General features: G+C 42.8%; 1 protein-coding gene across 1 annotated transcript in view; it reads left to right on the top strand.

The window, feature by feature from the left end:
• Positions 1 to 18,458, top strand: part of tjap1 (tight junction associated protein 1 (peripheral)) — an 84,417-nt gene that overhangs the window by 27,723 nt on the left and 38,236 nt on the right. Inside the window, 2 exon segments of the mRNA XM_014154086.2 lie at positions 7,690 to 7,822; positions 12,041 to 12,099. The gene's annotated coding sequence lies outside the window, so the exon portion shown is untranslated.

The raw sequence follows: 18,458 nt of genomic DNA, 5'->3' as shown, positions 1-18,458 counted from the left end.
GCTTATTACCTAAAATGGATCAATTGAAAGTGTGGGTTCACAGCTCCAATCCAGATGGGTTGCTCATTACTGAGACGTGGTTAAGGTGGAGTGATCTGAATACGGATGTTAACCTTCCTGGTTATAACCTTTTTTTGGCAAGACAAATCTTCCAAAGGTGGGGGAGTGGCAATCTTTACCAGCAATCACCTTCAGTGATTGGTTGTCTCCACCAAGTCTGTCCCCAAAACAATTTGATTTGCTGGTTTTAAGTATTAAACTTTCAAGTAGCTCTTTGTTGACTGTTGCTGGGTGCCATCGTCCTCCATCAGCACCGGCCTGTACCCTACATGCCCTAAGCTCTCTCCTGGCTCTTTACACTAAGTCTGAGTTTGTCCTGCTAGGTGACCTAAACTGGGACTCCTAAATCTTTCTCAGATTATTACCAATCCCACAAGGTATGACTCCAAACACCCAGAAAAGGCTACTCTCCTTGATGTTATCCTCACAAATAATCCTGATCAGTTGTGTTTTCTGTAATGACCTTAGTGATCACTGTTTTACAGCCTGTGTTCATAATGGCTGCTCAGTGAAATGACCTGTCCTGATTTGTCATAGACGCTTGCTAAAAAACGTTCATGAGCAAGCCTTCTTCATGACCTGGCCTCTGTAAATTGGTATAGAATCAGCTTGATCAAATCAGTTTATTTGTCACGTGCTCTGAATACAACAGGTATTACAGTGAAATGCTTACTTACGGGCTCTAACCAATAGTGCAAAAAAGGTATTAGGTGAACAATGGGTAGGTAAAGAAATAAAACAACAGTAAAAAGACCGGAAGGCCAAAGTTAGTTTCTTTCAGAAGCAGTTCTCTCTCTGGGTCTAACCCCAAGAAGTTCTGGAAAACTGTTAAAGATCTGGATAATAAACCCTCCTCCTCACAGCTGGTTGTTACTGACAAGAAGCACATGGCTGAGCTCTTTAATCACCACTTCATTAAGTCAGGATTCCTATTTGACTCAGCCATGCCTCTTTGCCCGTCCAACATTTCCTCATCTCCCACCCATGCTAATGCAACTAGCCTCGATGCTCCTCCCTATTTTCCCCCTGCCCCGCTACAAAGTTTCTCCCTACAGGCGGTCACTGAGTCCGAGGTGCTAAAGCAGCTCCTAAAACTTTACCCCCCAAAAAACATCTGGGTCAGATGGATTAGAGCCTTTCTTATTTAATGTTGCAGCCCCTATCATCGCCAAGCCCATCTCTGACCTTTTTTAACATGTCTCTCCTCTCTGGGGAGGTTCCCATTGCTTGGAAGGCAGCCACGGTACGTCCTTTAAGGGAGAGATCAAGCTGATCCTAACTGTTATAGGCCTATTTATATTTTGCCCTGTTTATCAAAAGTGTTAACTTGTCAATAATCAACTGACTGGCTTTCTTGATGTCTATAGTATTCTCTCTGGTATGCAATCTGGTGTCACTGCAACCTTAAAGGTCCTCAATGATGTCACCTTTGCCCTTGATTCTAAGCAATGCTGTGCTGCTATTCTTATTGACTTGGCCAAAACTTTTGATACGGTAGACCATTTCGTTCTTGTAGGCCGGCTAAGGAGTATCGGTGTCTCTAAGGGGTCTTTGGCCTGGTTTGCTAACTACCTCAGAGTGCAGTGTATAATGTTAGACAGTAGCTGAGACAGAAGATGTTCTTTCACCAAGGGAGTACCCCAATGCTCGATCCTAGGCCCCACGCTCTTCTCAATTTACATCAACAACAAAGCTCATGCAGTAGGAATCTCTCTCATCCATTTATATGCAGATGGTCTTATATTCAGCTGGCCCCTCCCCGGATTTTGTGTTAAACACTCTTCCACAAAGATTTCTTAGTGTCCAACAAGCTTTCTCTGCCCTTAATCTTGTTCTGAACACCTCAAAAACAAAAGTAATGTGGTTTGGTAACAATGCCCCTCCTCCCACAGGTGTTATTACTACCTCTGAGGGTTTAGAGCTTGAGGTAGTCACCTCATACAAGTAATTGGGCGTATGGCTAGACGGTAGATTGTCCTTTTCTCAGCACATATCTAAGCTGCAGGCTAAGGTTAAATTTAGGCTTGGTTTCCTCTATCGTAATCGCTCCTCTTTCACCCCAGCTGCCAAACTAACCCTGACTCAGATGACCATCCTACCCATGCTAGATTATGGAGGCGTATTTTATAGATCGGAAGGTAAGGGTGCTTTCGAGCGGCTAGATGTTCTTTACCATTTGGCCATCAGATTTGCCACCGTAACCGGTGTGAAATGGCTAGCTAGTTAGCGGGGTGCACGCTAATAGCGTTTCAATCGGAGACGTCACTCGCTCTCAGACCTTGAAGTAGTTGTTCCCCTTTCTCTGCAAGGGCCGCTGCTTTTGTGGAGCGATGGGTAACGAAGCTTCGTGGGAGGCAGTTGTTGATGTGTGCAGAAGGTCCCTGGTTCGAGCCCAGGTTGGGGTGAGGAGAGGGACAGAAGCTATACTGTTACACCACCAATGCTCTTTATAGGACACATCACTGCACTCTACTTCTCTGTAAACTGGTCATCTCTGTATACCCGTTTCAAGACCCACTGGTTGATGCTTATTTATAAAACCCTTTTAGGCCTCACTCCCCCCTATCTGAGATATCTACTGCAGCCCTCATCCTCCACGTACAGCAGTCACATTCTGTTAAAGGTCCCCAAAGCACACACATCCCTGGATTGCTCATCTTTTCAGTTCGCTGCAGCTAGCGACTGGAACGAGCTGCAAAAAAAAACACTCAAACTGGACAGTTTTATCTCCGTCTCTTCATTCAAAGACTCAATCATGGACACGCTTACTGACAGTTGTGGCTGCTTTGCGTGATGTATTGTTGTCTCTACCTTCTTGCCCTATGTGCTGTTGTCTGTGCCCAGTAATGTTTGTACCATGTTTTGTGCTGATGCCATGTTTGCTACCATGTTGTTGTGTTGCTACCATGCTGTGTCTCTCTTTATGTAGTGTTATGTTGTCTCTCTTGTCGTGATGTGTGTTTTGTCCTATATTTATTTTATTTTTTTAATTACATCCAGCCCCTGTCCCCGCAGGAGGCCTTTTGGTAGACCGTAATTGTAAATTAAGAATTTGTTCTTAACTGACTTGCCTAGATAAATAGTTGTTGAAAAACTTTATTTATTTATTTATGAACCATTTATTTTACTAGGTATATTGACAGAAAACACAGTGCACAAGAGAAAGTAGTGCACTAAAGATCCGGGGAAGAGTTGCAAGGGAGAGAGGAGAATGAGCCTAATTTGAAAGCTAGCGACATGTTTTATTTCTTTTGAAGTTGCTCTCATGCTAGGAAAGGTTGGATACCCCTGGCATAGGCTATAGTCAACAGTAGTCAGGCTATCGGCGCATCACCCACCACTTTCCAATGGGAGCTTGAGGCAGTGTACTTGTTTGAAACCTGAAAGTTTTACTTGACTTCAAATAATGAGGCATTACCTTGTTTCAAAGTAGCCTTGCCAAAATCCATTCATAGAAACGTGAATGCAAGACTTCCTCATGCCAATAACCAGCATTTCTCTCCTGTTCTACTGATTTTCATATTAACTCTATTTTGTTGTCTAGAAGCCAAAGACACAATCCTAGTCATATTAGCAACCCATCCTAGTTGTTACTATTAGATTCCCCATCTTTCTAAGTTTCTAACTAAGATTTTCATCTCTCACCGCTTGCATTAGGTGCCCTGTTTAGAACCCGCAAATTGTGTCCCGCAAATTGCCTTTTGAGAAATGAAAATGGTGTGTTTATTAGTTTAGTTGCTTCATTACATGAGTTGAATGTTCAATAATAGGCTATAGCATTTTGACTGTAATACGATAGGCTGACTATTGTTGCACGTTTACATTAAGCTCAATGAAAAATGTCCTTTCCTTGTATGCATACAAGTATTTTCTGTTGTTCACATAATTTTAATGTTTGGAAAAAATGTGACCGGTTAATGAGGGTCAGTTAGTTGGCAGCAAAATGTACCGAAGTTTGCATCCCTAATACCCATTTGATTCTTGAAGAATAGAACTTATAAATGCCTCATGAGCTTAGTTTAACTGTCACGCTCCATGAGAACCCAAAATATAAGCTTGTTTTACTCCAATGTTTTGTAAACAAAGCAAATGTAAACAAACACTATATAGCCTGAAAACATGGTTAAAACGATCATGTTAATATCACGGATGGTCAATTCTTGCATCCGTAGCTCTGTCTATGAATCTGAGAGTGGTTACATTTCTCCAGGCCCATCCCTCAGCTTTTTACCAGAACAGAGACGGGGGGGGAAGTGCTTTGTTATCGTTTCAACTGCAGATTGCCCCTTTAAGCTTCAATGTAATAGGCAAAGGAAAATAATTACCATGGTTCAAAGCTGCAAACTGCATTAGTTTCCTCCAACCAGCATCAACGCGGCAGTAATTAAACACACCTGTCAGCCTCTTAGTAACTGTTCCCCGGTAAACAGTGTTTTGATTCATTGTTCTCGTTTTGTGTTTTTATACGTGTTATTTTCCATTTCCTACAAATGACACACAGGATTTCGAAGTTGATTTGAATCTCGAAAATCACACTTCTATCCGCACAGTTGATTGCGTGGTAGTTTTGAACAGAATGTGAAATCCAAGGTCATTTAGAGACATTCCATTGTGGTAAGATACAATTAAAGAATACTTCAATTCATCTAGCATGTACTAAGAATGCCGCTCTATAGAAATGTGCTGTTCAGTCAGTCAGCCAGTGACTCCGCTCTTTGCCACTGTGTGGTTCCTGTGGGGAGCCTGCTGCCTGGTGCCATACTGTATGTTCCTTGGGGAGACAGGAAGCCATGACCTGAGAGTGAGGAGGCTGCCACACATTGATCTGACAGCTCCCAGACCCAGCCGGACGCTCCCTCTGCACCACAGCCCTCAGGCCCCCATAACTCAAACATGTCCTGAGCCCTGGCCGAGGAACTAATGTCACTATAGTATGGAAGACTGTCAGTCTCCTCTCAGGGGTGTGTCCACTGTCTCCGTCCAGGCCGGTCTGTCCATCTGTGTGAGCCTGTGCTCTACGAAGCGTATGAGTGGAAATATGGGTGGATTAAACGTCACACGGTTTAGGATGGGGCAGAGCGCGATTGTAGGTAGGGATGTGTTATAGGGCTGGGGTTAGGTGATGCAATATGGTGCATTCAGGAGGAATAGGCCCATGGCAGCTCTCAAAATGGATCCGTTTCGATGGAGATTGATCCATCACATGTATGATATTTACAATTCTTCTTCATGTCTCATATAAAGCAGCATGGATAAACTAGATCCAGTCCTCCTGCTCAGTACTTAGGCCCACATCCAATATGACTGAAATGCATTTTGTGCTGTCTTGTTGATGATACTTAAAGGGATTTGCATATTTTCTTGTCACTCCCCCACATGCATAACACAGTACAGTTCATTCCCCTCTATCTTTTGCGATATGATCTGTGATTTTTTTATCCATGTAGGCCTACTGTGAACAGAGCGGTGTCTCCCAGTCGGAAGACAGCTGCTGACATTTTAACTGACATTCCACCTGATGCTTTTAATTATATCCCGGCTTCGGGTGTGTTTTTGATTTATTAGGATCCCCACGCCAGTGGTGACAGCTAGTCTTACCGGGGTCGGACACGAAACGAAAAGGCGTTACAAAGAACGTGTTCGCGCCTATCAATTCCACATGCATGTCAGTCCATTCACACAACAAGTAGGTCACATGGGGGGCGTTGAGGTTGCTTTATTTGTTTTTGGAAACCAGGTTTGCGGTTCACTTGTGCTATATAAGATGGAAGAGTTCCATGCAGTCATGGTTCTGTATAATACTGCACGTTTCCTTGTATTTGTTCTGGAACTGGGGACTGTGAAAAGACCCCTGGTGGCATGTCTGGTGTGGGGTAAGCATGTGTGTGTCAGTGCTGTGTGTAAGTTGACTATGCAAACAATTTGGAATTTCCAACACATTGTTTCTTATAAAAACAAGAATAACAGTCAGTCTTTACTCAACTCTTATCCAAGAGAGACTGGCATGCATAGTATTAATATTAGCCCTCTGATTATAATGAAGAGCAAGACATGTGCTCTGTTCTGGGCTAGCTGCAGCTTAACTACAGTACCAGTCAAAAGTTTAGACACACCTACTCATTCAAGGGTTTTTCTATAATTTTTTACTAATTTCTACATTGCTGAATAATAGTGAAGACATAAAACTATGAAAAAACACACATTGAATCATGTAGTAACCAAAAAAGTGTTGAACAAATCAAAATATATTTGAGATTCTTCAAAGTAGCCGGCCTTTGACAGTTTTGCACACACCATATGACTGGACAGTAATCAAGATGTTTTAGGCCGATGATGAACCGTGTTTTGTATTGTCTGTAAATAATTCTGGAAGAATGAGGGGAAAATCTTTTTCTTGAGTGGATGGTCAGGGGGTCAGAAAATAATTACAATTAACTTGTAGACTGCAGATTGACCGCAAGAAGCCTAAACGGATATAATATTTGACCCCCCCCCACCAAAAAATTATTTCAAACCTTGCTTACAGTTTGTATAAGATCACGTGTCTCTCTTATGTGTGGGAATATTTGGGAACAGATTTATTAAATTAAAATCACTCTGAGCTGATTTCCTGGTGTTTTTACCATCTTTTGTGTCCAACAATGAAAATGGAGAAATGCATTTAAAAACACAGCCCTAGAGTTAGAGAACCCTGCTGTAGTCTATGGCCCACTGCAGTGCTGAACATTTATTTTCTAAGACTTCAAACTTAAACATTTTTTGTTCATGACTTGAGCATGAAGTAAAATATGTCATTGAGGTAACCTGTGGGTTACAGTATTTCATCTACGCAGCAACCAAGGGGTACTGTGAACCTTGTCCAATCCGCAGTAGCACACATTTTAACCCTGTAAATACTTTCATAGCTTTGTCTCATTGACTTTCTGATTGGCAGAGACGAGTCAGTAAGTTAGCCCTGATTTTGCCAGGGTCGAGCTGTGAACTGACTGACTGGCTCTCGTCCCCAGGCAACAAATGTGTCGGGTCTTCGGCTACTCTCTTTTTCATTTATTTTATTCAAATGAAGGATTCAAAATCCCAGTATATCCTAAGGTAAGCCTTAATAAATTGGAGGTGAGAGATTGTCAGGTTTACTGTATCTATTTGGCTGGGCCCGGGGTGTTAGTCACGCTCTTGACAGGGCGATTTGGCTCCTGTGACCTTACTTTGAACAAATGACTTCACGCACTCAACCCCAGGGCTCATCCAAGGAAACAAAGTAATTAAGTTGTCACTTAATCATGCTCACATTAGAAACACTGGATCTCTGTTTGAAAAGGACTACGATCTCTCTTCCAGACCGACGGTTCAATCGAAGCATAAATGTATTATCAAGGCCTTATTTTTCCCTCAATAGCATCACTGTGCTTAGAGGGAGCTAATGTGTGGCAGCAGTCATTCAGGCAGTCAGACGGTGTGGGAGTGAATGTCAAGGACAGAGAATGAAAGCCTCCTGTATGAGGCTTGCCTCGCACACTGTCCCCTGAGCCCCAGCTCTGTCTGGCTTGTTACATATCCGAGGAGTCGGGAGATTGACACCTCGGAGGTACTGACACGACGTGTTTTTCCATCCACCTTCTTTTGTTTCAGGTTATCAGTAGCCCATAGGTTCACATGCCAAGAAGGCGAGGAGGAGGACAAGGAGGAGGAGGGGCAGGAAGAGGAGCCAGAGGGGACACACCCAGGGCGATCAGTCTGGAACACGTAGCATATGCTCCTAAAGGTGAGTGGCTATTCATACACCATTCTCTATCATCCTGCTTTACCGCCTTCTCTCTCTCTTTCGCTTGCTCACTCTTCCCCCTCACAGACACGCAACACACAAAGTATTCTTTTCATCCATTACTCTCTGTCCTTGGTTTCCCTTTTTCTTGTATATGGAAAATGCACAAAATCACTCCTATTATAGTGTGAAAATACACATTCATGTCCCTTCTGTACATTGGCCTTACTGTTTTGTGAATTGCTTGTCAGGTAAGTTTTGCATGGCACACTGGACCTGCTGTTTGGGATATTCTCCAATGGTTTCCTCAGTGAAGAATGCTTTTCACTCGTAAGCTCGAAATAGAGCCTGTTTAAACATGTTTATTTATTCATTGATACAAGAAGGTAATGTAATGGGTTTTCTGTTGACTAAATGTAAATGAGGCAGAAGAGCCACAATATTTGTAGTAAATGTCTAGTGTGTTGTTGTTAGTACAGTAGCTCCAGACACATAATACATGCGTCCATAATCGGGGCGAAGGAGAGCCAGCCACCTAGGTTCCACCAAATCAAAAGCCCTGAGTGTAACAATGACTCGGGTTATTATTCTCGCCCATACTCAATGTCCCTGGAAAATAATGACTATTTTCCACGGGCTCAGTTATATGAACCGTGGCTTTCTCTACCGCCGTTGAAATGATTCAAGCTTAGCCCCAAACAAGACTGAACATGGCCCTGTAGAGCACACCGCCGCCTGGTACAGGTGCTTGTTAATAACAGAGCACGCCGCCGCCTGGTCCAGGTGCTTGTTAATAACAGAGCACACCGCCGCCTGGTGCAGGTGCTTGTTAATAACAGAGCACACCGCCGCCTGGTCCAGGTGCTTGTTAATAACAGAGCACACCGCCGCCTGGTCCAGGTGCTTGTTAATAACAGAGCACACCGCCGCCTGGTCCAGGTGCTTGTTAATAACAGAGCACACCGCCGCCTGGTCCAGGTGCTTGTTAATAACAGAGCACACCGCCGCCTGGTCCAGGTGCTTGTTAATAACAGAGCACACCGCCGCCTGGTCCAGGTGCTTGTTAATAACAGAGCACACCGCCGCCTGGTCCAGGTGCTTGTTAATAACAGAGCACACCGCCGCCTGGTCCAGGTGCTTGTTAATAACAGAGCACACCGCCGCCTGGTCCAGGTGCTTGTTAATAACAGAGCACATCACCTCAGTGGAAACATTAGTTCATTTTTTTTTTTTTTTTGCAAATAACTCTCACTAGGTTCACTTTATATGCAGCTCCTTTTTCATTGGACCAGTTCAGGTGACCTTGAGTACACCAGCTGTGTGCCTCCATCTCCCCCCTAAAACCACCCGTTTACAGCCCGCCACCAACAGCTGCTCTAATTGGTTGCTATATTGGGTTGATGAGGCAAAAATGGCGGTACAATCAATCAATTTTTGCGAATTCATTTGTTACAGAAAGTTAAACAAAGCCCAGGTAGCAGGATGCTGGACATAGAGTAGAGAGGCATCTAAATAGCCACATTAGCACAGAATGACAGCAGGGGGAGCACAGATTAGGAGCAACATGAACATCCCAGCCGTTATTAACTATGGCATAGAGTGCTACCAGGGCAGTGGCAAGATAAACGCATCACAATAAGGGGTACTCTTACACCAACCCACTGTTCAGGAGTCACCTTAAGGATGGCTCTTAAAATAGAAATTCTACGATTGATTCATGACGACCATAAAGCTCTATGGTCAAGCTCTTCCTATAGCTGTGCCCTTATGCTGTAAGCCACAGGCTAAAAAGGTATATTTCTAATTTATATATATATATATATATATTTTTTAAATGATTTGGTTCCCTTACTGTTGACCGGCTTGTTCTATAGTAAATGAGCCCTATAAAACCCTGGGTGACCTCTGTGAGGCAAACAGTATGTTCCATTATTTTCTCCATGGCTTTAATCGTCGTGATTTTTATTATTTGTAAATGTCAAACAGTGCTGAGACTGTTTTTGAAGTGTGTGCATGTGCATACGTGTTTGTGGACTTGTGTGTGCAGGTTTTTTCTGCATGGGAAAGTCTTGGGCGGACCACGTAACTGTTTGTTTGTTTTTTGGACCGTTTTTCTGGATTGGATAAATTCTGTGTAAGATAATGTATGTATTTGTATTTTTTTTATATCTTTGAGAACGAACAATCATTAAAATAAAAGTTAGACAGTCAGGGAGAATCTAAATATTATGCATTCAGGAGTGTTTTTGTCATGACAGGAGGCCCCCATTTTTGATTTTGTTATACAATGTGAATCACTCCGATAGGATAAGCCATGGCAAGATTTGTAGAATATCAGGAAATTAGCTTTACAATTAGCAACAGTCATCAAAATTATGTTTTTAATGCAACATTTGGACAATGAATAACAATACTTTTTTAAATGTTATAAACCATCAGATATTGACTGAGTTATAGCACACACACCATTTTACAAATTAGATTTTAGTGGGAATTCAGGTGTTCACCTTATTGTGAAATGTAACAATATTTTCTTGTATCAGGTTTGGTAAAAATATTTTTTGTTAAAATAAAGACTATGTGCCTCATTTGTATAAATACACAGTGTATTTGCATATATGAAATACATTAGCATAAATGGGTGGAACAGGGCTTCAAGCACTAAACACTTCCCTAAACACTACCCTATCTGCACTCAATCACCTGCACTGTCTAGATTGCCTTATTAATTACTGTTATTGTCTTGCATAATTCAACATGTTTGCCAATCGCAAGATACCCTTGGATTAGAAATCAACACACTTGACTCTAGATTACACCCATCAAAACATGCTTGACATTGTTGGCGAGATCAGACACATTACCATAATCCGAGTATTCATTTTCAGAAGTTGCTTTTATTTCCACACGTCTAATTTGTCAAAATGGCAACTTTTTTATTAAATTATAACTTGTTTCAATTCCACACAAAAATGAACACCCATAAAAAAAATGTAGTTATCTTTTTTGTGATGTAAGATGTCGAGACGATGCGTTAAATCCCAGCGACGCTTTAGCGTTCTTATAGATCCAAAATACATTTTTGTATTCCGTCGAGCCCATTTCAAACACACAGGAAGACGGCTGAAAGACAGATCCTCTGGTGGGCGAGGCATGCACGTTGCTATTAAAACTGATTATCTGTGTAGAATTGCAGGATATGAGCTTTAAAACAGCTAGATGTTGTCACTGCTGTCAACAGGAGTTGGCTAGCACACCATTGGCCACGCCCATGCCACACCCACCAATTAAGCCCCATTTTGATCCAGAAAAAACCCTGGTGCATTTGTAATCCAGGGCACCACCAGCTGATTGTCACGCATTGCTGGTGACAACAGCACAGGCGTTCACATTTGTTATTCTCTGCCACATCTTCCTGCAAGGGTTGCTTATCCACGGCCCTGAGCAGCCCAAAAAAAGACCGCTTTTACACTGAATAATATTGTGTGTGATCAGCTCAAGGCAGATAAACACACAGAGAGAGAGAGAGAGAGAGAGAGAGAGAGAGAGAGTGGTAAAGTTATAGCTGGAAACCAGAAAGCTGTATTAGCCAATTTAAGGAGAATTTATTTAGAAAATATACATATCCTTCAAGAGTTCTTTGATACAGGAATACCAAACACCCACTGTGTTTAAATTACAGTATTCTGCTTAAACATATGCCTACTTTGTTTCGTAAAAATAGTTTTACGAAACCAAATCCAGGTAATTGAAGATTCTGAAAGTGGGGCGCTGAATGTTGTATGAAGTGTTCTTGCTGTGCAATCACCCTCACGTGAATTTCCACTCAAACATGAAACTCTCTCTCAATATTTGATTTAACGTTTTAGGTAGAGTGCCTCGGAACAGTTTTGGGTGTGTAAAAAGTTATTTTTAATTTTTTTCAGTGACCTATTTTTGAAATCTGGTATCATTGTGAGCTATGTCACTCAAATCCCAGTGGACATCATTAGGTAACTGGGTATGATAAAGTAGTGATTCCACACATAATGTTTTTAGGGTTGTCTCAGGTTAGCGAGTCCCCTTGGTGTGTCACGATTCTGGAGGAGGGAACCCAGCATAGCACCACGTGCATTGAATCCTTTCTATCACGGAGGGTAAAATGAAGTCACTAGCTAATAGCTATTTTACTGGAACCCTTTTGATTACATTTCAGCCTGCTCCTTTGTATCTCCTCAGAATGCCTGTGACTTAAGAACCTGTGGATGAGGACATCGCTGGAATACCTCAGAATTTGGGTATGGTGGTTATTTTCATAGAACATATTTCTATTTATAATAATGATATACCTAGGGTTGTTTCAGTACAGTTATATTGCTATGTTTAGGTGTGTGGGTTTACCATGGGGAAATGTTTCTGGTATAATAAGTCACCAGACGGGGCGGCAGGTAGCCTAGTGGTTAGAGCGCTGGACTAGTAAACCGAAAGGTTGCAAGATCGAATCCCCGAGCTGACAAGGTAAAAAAAATCTGTCGTTCTGCCTCTGAACAAGGCAGTTAACCCAATGTTCCTAGGCCGTCATTGAAAATAAGAATTTGTTCTTAACTGACTTGCCTAGTTAAATAAAGGTAAAATAAAACCTGGTAATAGCGGCCTACCACAAATTCCTTTTTTTGCTAAGTTTGCCGTATTGTACATTGCTCTCCACTTTTTTTTTCTATGGTCATTAGCAGAGTATACATGATCCAAATTTTGGATTGTGCAAATTTTATTGCCACATTGAACCAAATCGCGTGCTGTAGTTTAAAAACTTGGTGGATAGTGCTAAAACAATGGTTTCCCTCAAGATTCTGCCATCTTTATGCACATTCGCCATTGGGGAACCACAGAGCTCCACTCAGATCCCCTGTGAAGTACATACAGAAGGCTCTAGAAGATGCTGTGTTCTTCATGCTACTGATTGCAGAAAGCGTTGGATATGTTTGCTCATGTGTGATTATTTTGCGGTGGAAGAGCTGTACGGTTTCCCATAATGATGATGCCGTTTTGTTTTTTTAAAGTAGGTTTAGGAACTGGGATTGTGTGGTGTAATAATTGTATCAAATGTAATGCTACTGGATTGTGCCATTTCATTAAGAGATATTTCAGGCCTTCTTGCAGCATATCATTCTTCATGTCAGTGTCAGCTCAGAATAGCTTGTTAGATTTCATGTCATGTACACAAAGTAAAGCTAAATCACTGACTAGGCTTTGCTATTCTAAAGTATGTTATAGTCAATTTTGCTCTATGTTCTAAGTACTGCTGTACCCACTAGCAATCTATACTGAGCAAAAATATAAACGCCACATGTAAAGTGTTGGTCCCATGTTTCATGAGCTGAAATCAAAGATCCCAGAAATGTTCCATATGCACAAAAAGCTTATTTCTATAAAATGTTGTGCACAAATTTGTTTACATCCCTGGTAGTGAGTATTTCTCCTTTGCCAAGATAATCCATCCACCTGACAGGCGTGGCATATCAAGAAGCTGATTAAACAGCATCATTACACAGGTGCACCTTGTGTTGGGGACAATAAAAGGCCACTCTAAAATGTGTATTTTTGTCACACAACACAATGCCACAGAGGTCTCAAGTTTTGAGGGAGCGTGCAATTGGCATTTTGACTGCAGGAATGTCCAACAGAGCTGTTGCCAGAGAATGTAATGTTCATTTCTTTACCATAAGCCACCTCCACCGTTGTTTTAGAGAATTTGGCAGTACATCCAACCGGCCTCACAACTGCAGGCCACCTGTAATCACGCTAGCCCAGGACCTTCATATCCGGCTTCTTCACCTGCTGGATCGTCTGAGACCAGCCACCTGGACAGCTGGTGAAACTGTGGGTTTGCACAACTGAAGAATTTCTACACAAACTGTAAGAAACCATCTCAGGGAAGCTTATCTGCGTGCTCGTCATCCTTACCAGGGTCTTAATCTGACTGCAGTTTGGCGTCTTTTGTGGGGGGAAAACTAATTGGCTGCGCCAATGTGAAATACATAGATTAGGGCCTAATACTGATCTCCTTCTATGAACAAGTCAGTTAAATCTTTGAAATTGTTGCATGTTCCATTTTATATTTATGTTCCTTATAATATTGAGATGTCTTCCTCCTTAACCTCAGATTGCCTAATCAGAATCCCTTCATTTGATGTGCTGTAATTTCATACACTCACGGTTCCTCTGCCTGACGATCTTTGTGCTGTAATTGCATCTGATCATTCATTCCAAGGCTGATTTAACTCACACCCTCATTTACAAAGACCCCCCCCCTGGCTCATTCAAATACACTGTCTTTAGGTAAATGGCATTCCAACACTCATGTCCCAAGCAAGGGCTGTCACTACAAGTAATTCCATCTTTCTAATGAGCTGAAAGGGTTTTTTTCTGAATCAAAAAGGGGCTTAGGTGGTGGGCGTGGCAAGGGGTGCGGTCAGCTGCTTTTTAAAGGTGGTGTAGAGAAAATTCCTGCAATTCCCCAGAAATTCTCACATTTGAGGTTAAGCTAATTTCCTGAAATTCTACACTTTTTGCCATGCAGCTGAGAGACAATGTATCAGTTTAAAGCTAATTTCCTGCAATTCTATGTGTTTTGCTAATGCTGTGTTCTTTTGCTCACACACAATAACCAAAAATATACTGTTAAATTAATTGATTTTGGAATTTTAAATTCTCCCTGACTGTCTCTAGCTTTTATTTAGGTCATTGTTAGTTCTCAAAGATTATATTCTAAGAAAATATATAACATTTTAGAAATTTAACAGACGCTCTAATCCAGAGCGATTTACAGGCGCAACTAGGGTTAAGTGCTTTGGTCAAGGGCACATCACTAGATTTTTCACCTAGACGGTTCGGGGATTCTACCTAGGCTACCTGCCGCCCATATCTAGGTCCATTATCTTTCCTACATAATTTATCTGTTTTTAGTCGTTTACACCGAAAGCTTTGTTTATTTTACACTTTTAGGACTTGGGCAACCTGAAAAAACACTTAGTGTAGGTGGTTCACCCAAGCATTTCAATGGCAGAAAAATCCCTTGACTGAAGTTTTCTCGGGCCACTAACTATTTTGCCAATTGGATTGGTCCCCTCTACCACACGGAACCCCACTAATCTACCGACAGAAACGCACAAGGTGGCTAAAAACAGTCCATCTTCTGCCAGCTTACTACCCATGGCCCGGCTAGCTGTCTGAATCGCCGTGACCCCATCCAACTTCACTACTCTCTGGACCCTTATGATCACTCTGCTAAGCATGCCTCTCCTTAATGTCAATATGCCTTGTCCATTGCTGTTCTGGTTAGTGTTTATTGGCTTATTTCACTGTAGAGCCTCTAGCCCTGCTTGTTATACCTTATCCAACCTTTCAGTTCCACCACCCACACATGCGATGACATCACCTGGTTTCAATGATGTTTCTAGAGCCTATCTCTCTCATCATCACTCAATGTCTAGGTTTACCTCCACTGTATTCACATCCTACCATACCTTTGTCAGTACATTATACCTTGAAGCTATTTTATCGCCCCCAGAAACCTGCTCCTTTTACTCTCTGTTCCGGACGTCCTAGACGACCAATTCTCATAGCTTTTAGCCATACCCTCAACCTACTCCTCCTCTGGCGATGTAGAGGTGAATCCAGGCCCTGCAGTGCCTAGCTCCACTCCTATTCCCCAGGCGCTCTCTTTTGATCCCTAACTACAACATTTTCAGACAAGATAGAACGGCCAAAGGGGGCGGTGTTGCAATCTACTGCAGAGAGAGCCTGCAGAGTTCTGTCCTACTATCCAGGTCTGTACCCAAACAATTTGAACTTCTACTTTTAAAAATCCACCTCTCTAAAAACCCACCTCTCTAAAAACAAGTCTTACACCGTTGCCGCCTGCAATAGACCACCCTCTGCCCCCAGTTGTGCTCTGGACACCATATGTGAACTGATTGCCCCCCCATCTATCTTCAGAGATCGTGCTGCTAGGTGACCTAAACTGGGACATGCTTAACACCCCAGCCATCCTACAATCTAAGCTTGATGCCCTCAATCTCACACAAATTATCAATGAACCTACCAGGTACCACCCCAAAGCCGTAAACATGGGCACCGTCATAGATCTCATCCTAACCAACTTGCCCTCTAAATACACCTCTGCTGTTTTCAACCAAGATCTCAGCGATCACTGCCTCATTGCCTGCATCCGTAATGGGTCAGCAGTCAAACGACCTCCACTCATCACTGTCAAACGCTCCCTGAAACACTTCAGCGAGCAGGCCTTTCTAATCGACCTGGCCCGGGTATCCTGGAATGATATTGACCTATCCCTTCAGTAGAGGATGCCTGGTTATTTTTTTTTAAGTGCCTTACTCACCATCTTAAATAAGCATGCCCCATTCAAGAAATGTAAAACCAGGAACAGATCTAACCCTTGGTTCTCTCCAGACCTGACTGCCCTTAACCAACACAAAAACATCCTGTGGCGTTCTGCATTAGCATCGAACAGCCCCCGTGATATGCAACTTTTCAGGGAAGTTAGAAACCAATATACACAGGCAGTTAGAAAAGCGAAGGCTAGCTTTTTCAAGCAGAAATTTGCTTCCTGCAACACAAACTCAAAAAGGTTCTGGGACATTGTAAAGTCCATGGAGAATAAGAGCACCTCCTCCCAGCTGCCCACTGCATTGAGGATAGGAAACTCTGTCACCACTGATAAATCCACTATAATTGAGAATTTCTATAAGCATTTTTCTACGGCCGGCCATGCTTTCGACCTGGCTAACCCGGTCAACAGCACTGCACCCCCCACAGCAACTCGCCCAAGCCTTCCCCATTTCTCCTTCTCCCAAATCCAGTCAGCTGATGTTCTGAAAGAGCTGCAAAATCTGGACCCCTACAAATCAGCCGGGCTAGACAATCTGGACCCTTTCTTTCTAAAATTATCTGCCGAAATTGTTGCAACCCCTATTACTAGCCTGTTCAACCTCTCTTTCGTGTTGTCAGATTCCCAAAGATTGGAAAGCAGCTGCTGTCATCCCGTTCTTCAAAGGAGGGGACACTCTAGACCCAAACTGTTAGACCTGTAGCTATCCTACCCTGCCTTTCCAAGGTCTTCGAAAGCCAAGTCAACAAACAGATTACCGACCATTTTGAATCCCACCGCACCTTCTCCGCTATGCAATCTGGTTTCAGAGCTGGTAATGGGTGCACCTCAGCCACGCTCAAGGTCCTAAACAATATCGTAACCGCCATCGAAAGAAACAATACTGTGCTGCCGTATTCATTGACCTGGCCAAAGCTTTCGACTCTGACAATCACCACATCCTCATCGGCAGACTCAATAGCCTTGGTTTCTCAAATGATTGCCTCGCCTGGTTCACCAACTACTTCTCTGATAGAGTTCAGTGTGTCAAATTGGAGGGCCTGTTGTCCGGACCTCTGGCAGTCTCTATGGGGGTGCCACATGGTTCAATTCTTGGGCCAACTCTTTTTTTTTTGTATACATCAATGATGTCGCTCTTGCTGCTGGTGAGTCTCTGATCCACCTCTACGCAGACGACACCATTCTGTATACTTCTGGCCCTTCTTTGGACACTGTGTTAACAACCCTCCAGATGAGCTTCAATGCCATACAACTCTCCTTCCGTGGCCTCCAACTGCTCCTAAATACAAGTAAAACTAAATGCATGCTCTTCAACTGATCGCTGCCTGCACCTGCCTGCCTGTCCAGCATCACTACTCTGGACGGTTCTGACTTAGAATATGTGGATAATTACAAATACCTAGGTGTCTGGTTAGACTGTAAACTCTCCTTCCAGACTCACATCGGGCATCTCCAATCCAAAGTTAAATCTAGAATTGGCTTCCTACTTCGCAACAAAGCATCCTTCACTCATGCTGCCAAACATACCCTTGTTAAACTGACCATCCTACCGAACCTCGACTTCGGCGATGTCATTTACAAAATAGCCTCCAATATCCTACTCAATAAATTGGATGCAGTCTATCACAGTGCCATCCGTTTTGTCACCAAAGCCCCATATACTACCCACCACTGCGACCTGTACGCTCTCGTTGGCTGGCCCTCGCTTCATATTCGTAGATGACCTGGAGCCAGCGGGTTTGGCGACAAGACCCTGCTAGGTAAAGTCCCCCCTTATCTCAGCTCGCTGGTCACCATAGCAGCACCCACCTGTAGCACGCGCTCCAGCAGGTATATCTCTCTGGTCACCCCCAAAGCCAATTCCTCCTTCGACCGCCTCTCCTTCCAGTTCTCTGCTGCTAATGACTGGAACGAACTACAAAAATCTCTGAAACTGGAAACACTTATCTCCCTCACTAGCTTTAAGCACCAGCTGTCAGAGCAGCTCTCAGATTACTGCACCTGTACATAGCCCATCTATAATTTAGCCCAAACAACTACAGTGGGGCAAAAAAGTATTTAGTCAGCCACCAATTGTGCAAGTTCTCCCACTTAAAAAGATGAGAGAGGCCTGTAATTTTCATCATAGTTGAAGTGTACCTATGACAGATAAAATGAGAAAAAAATATCCAGAAAATCACATTGTAGGATTTTTTTATGAATTTATTTGCAAATTATGGTGGAAATTAAGTATTTGGTCAATAACAA

Source organism: Salmo salar, chromosome ssa18, assembly GCF_905237065.1.
Source record: "Salmo salar chromosome ssa18, Ssal_v3.1, whole genome shotgun sequence".
Taxonomy (NCBI): Eukaryota; Metazoa; Chordata; class Actinopteri; order Salmoniformes; family Salmonidae; genus Salmo; species Salmo salar.
The sequence above is the reverse complement of the archived record's forward strand: the minus strand, read 5'-3'. Positions and strand labels throughout refer to the sequence as shown.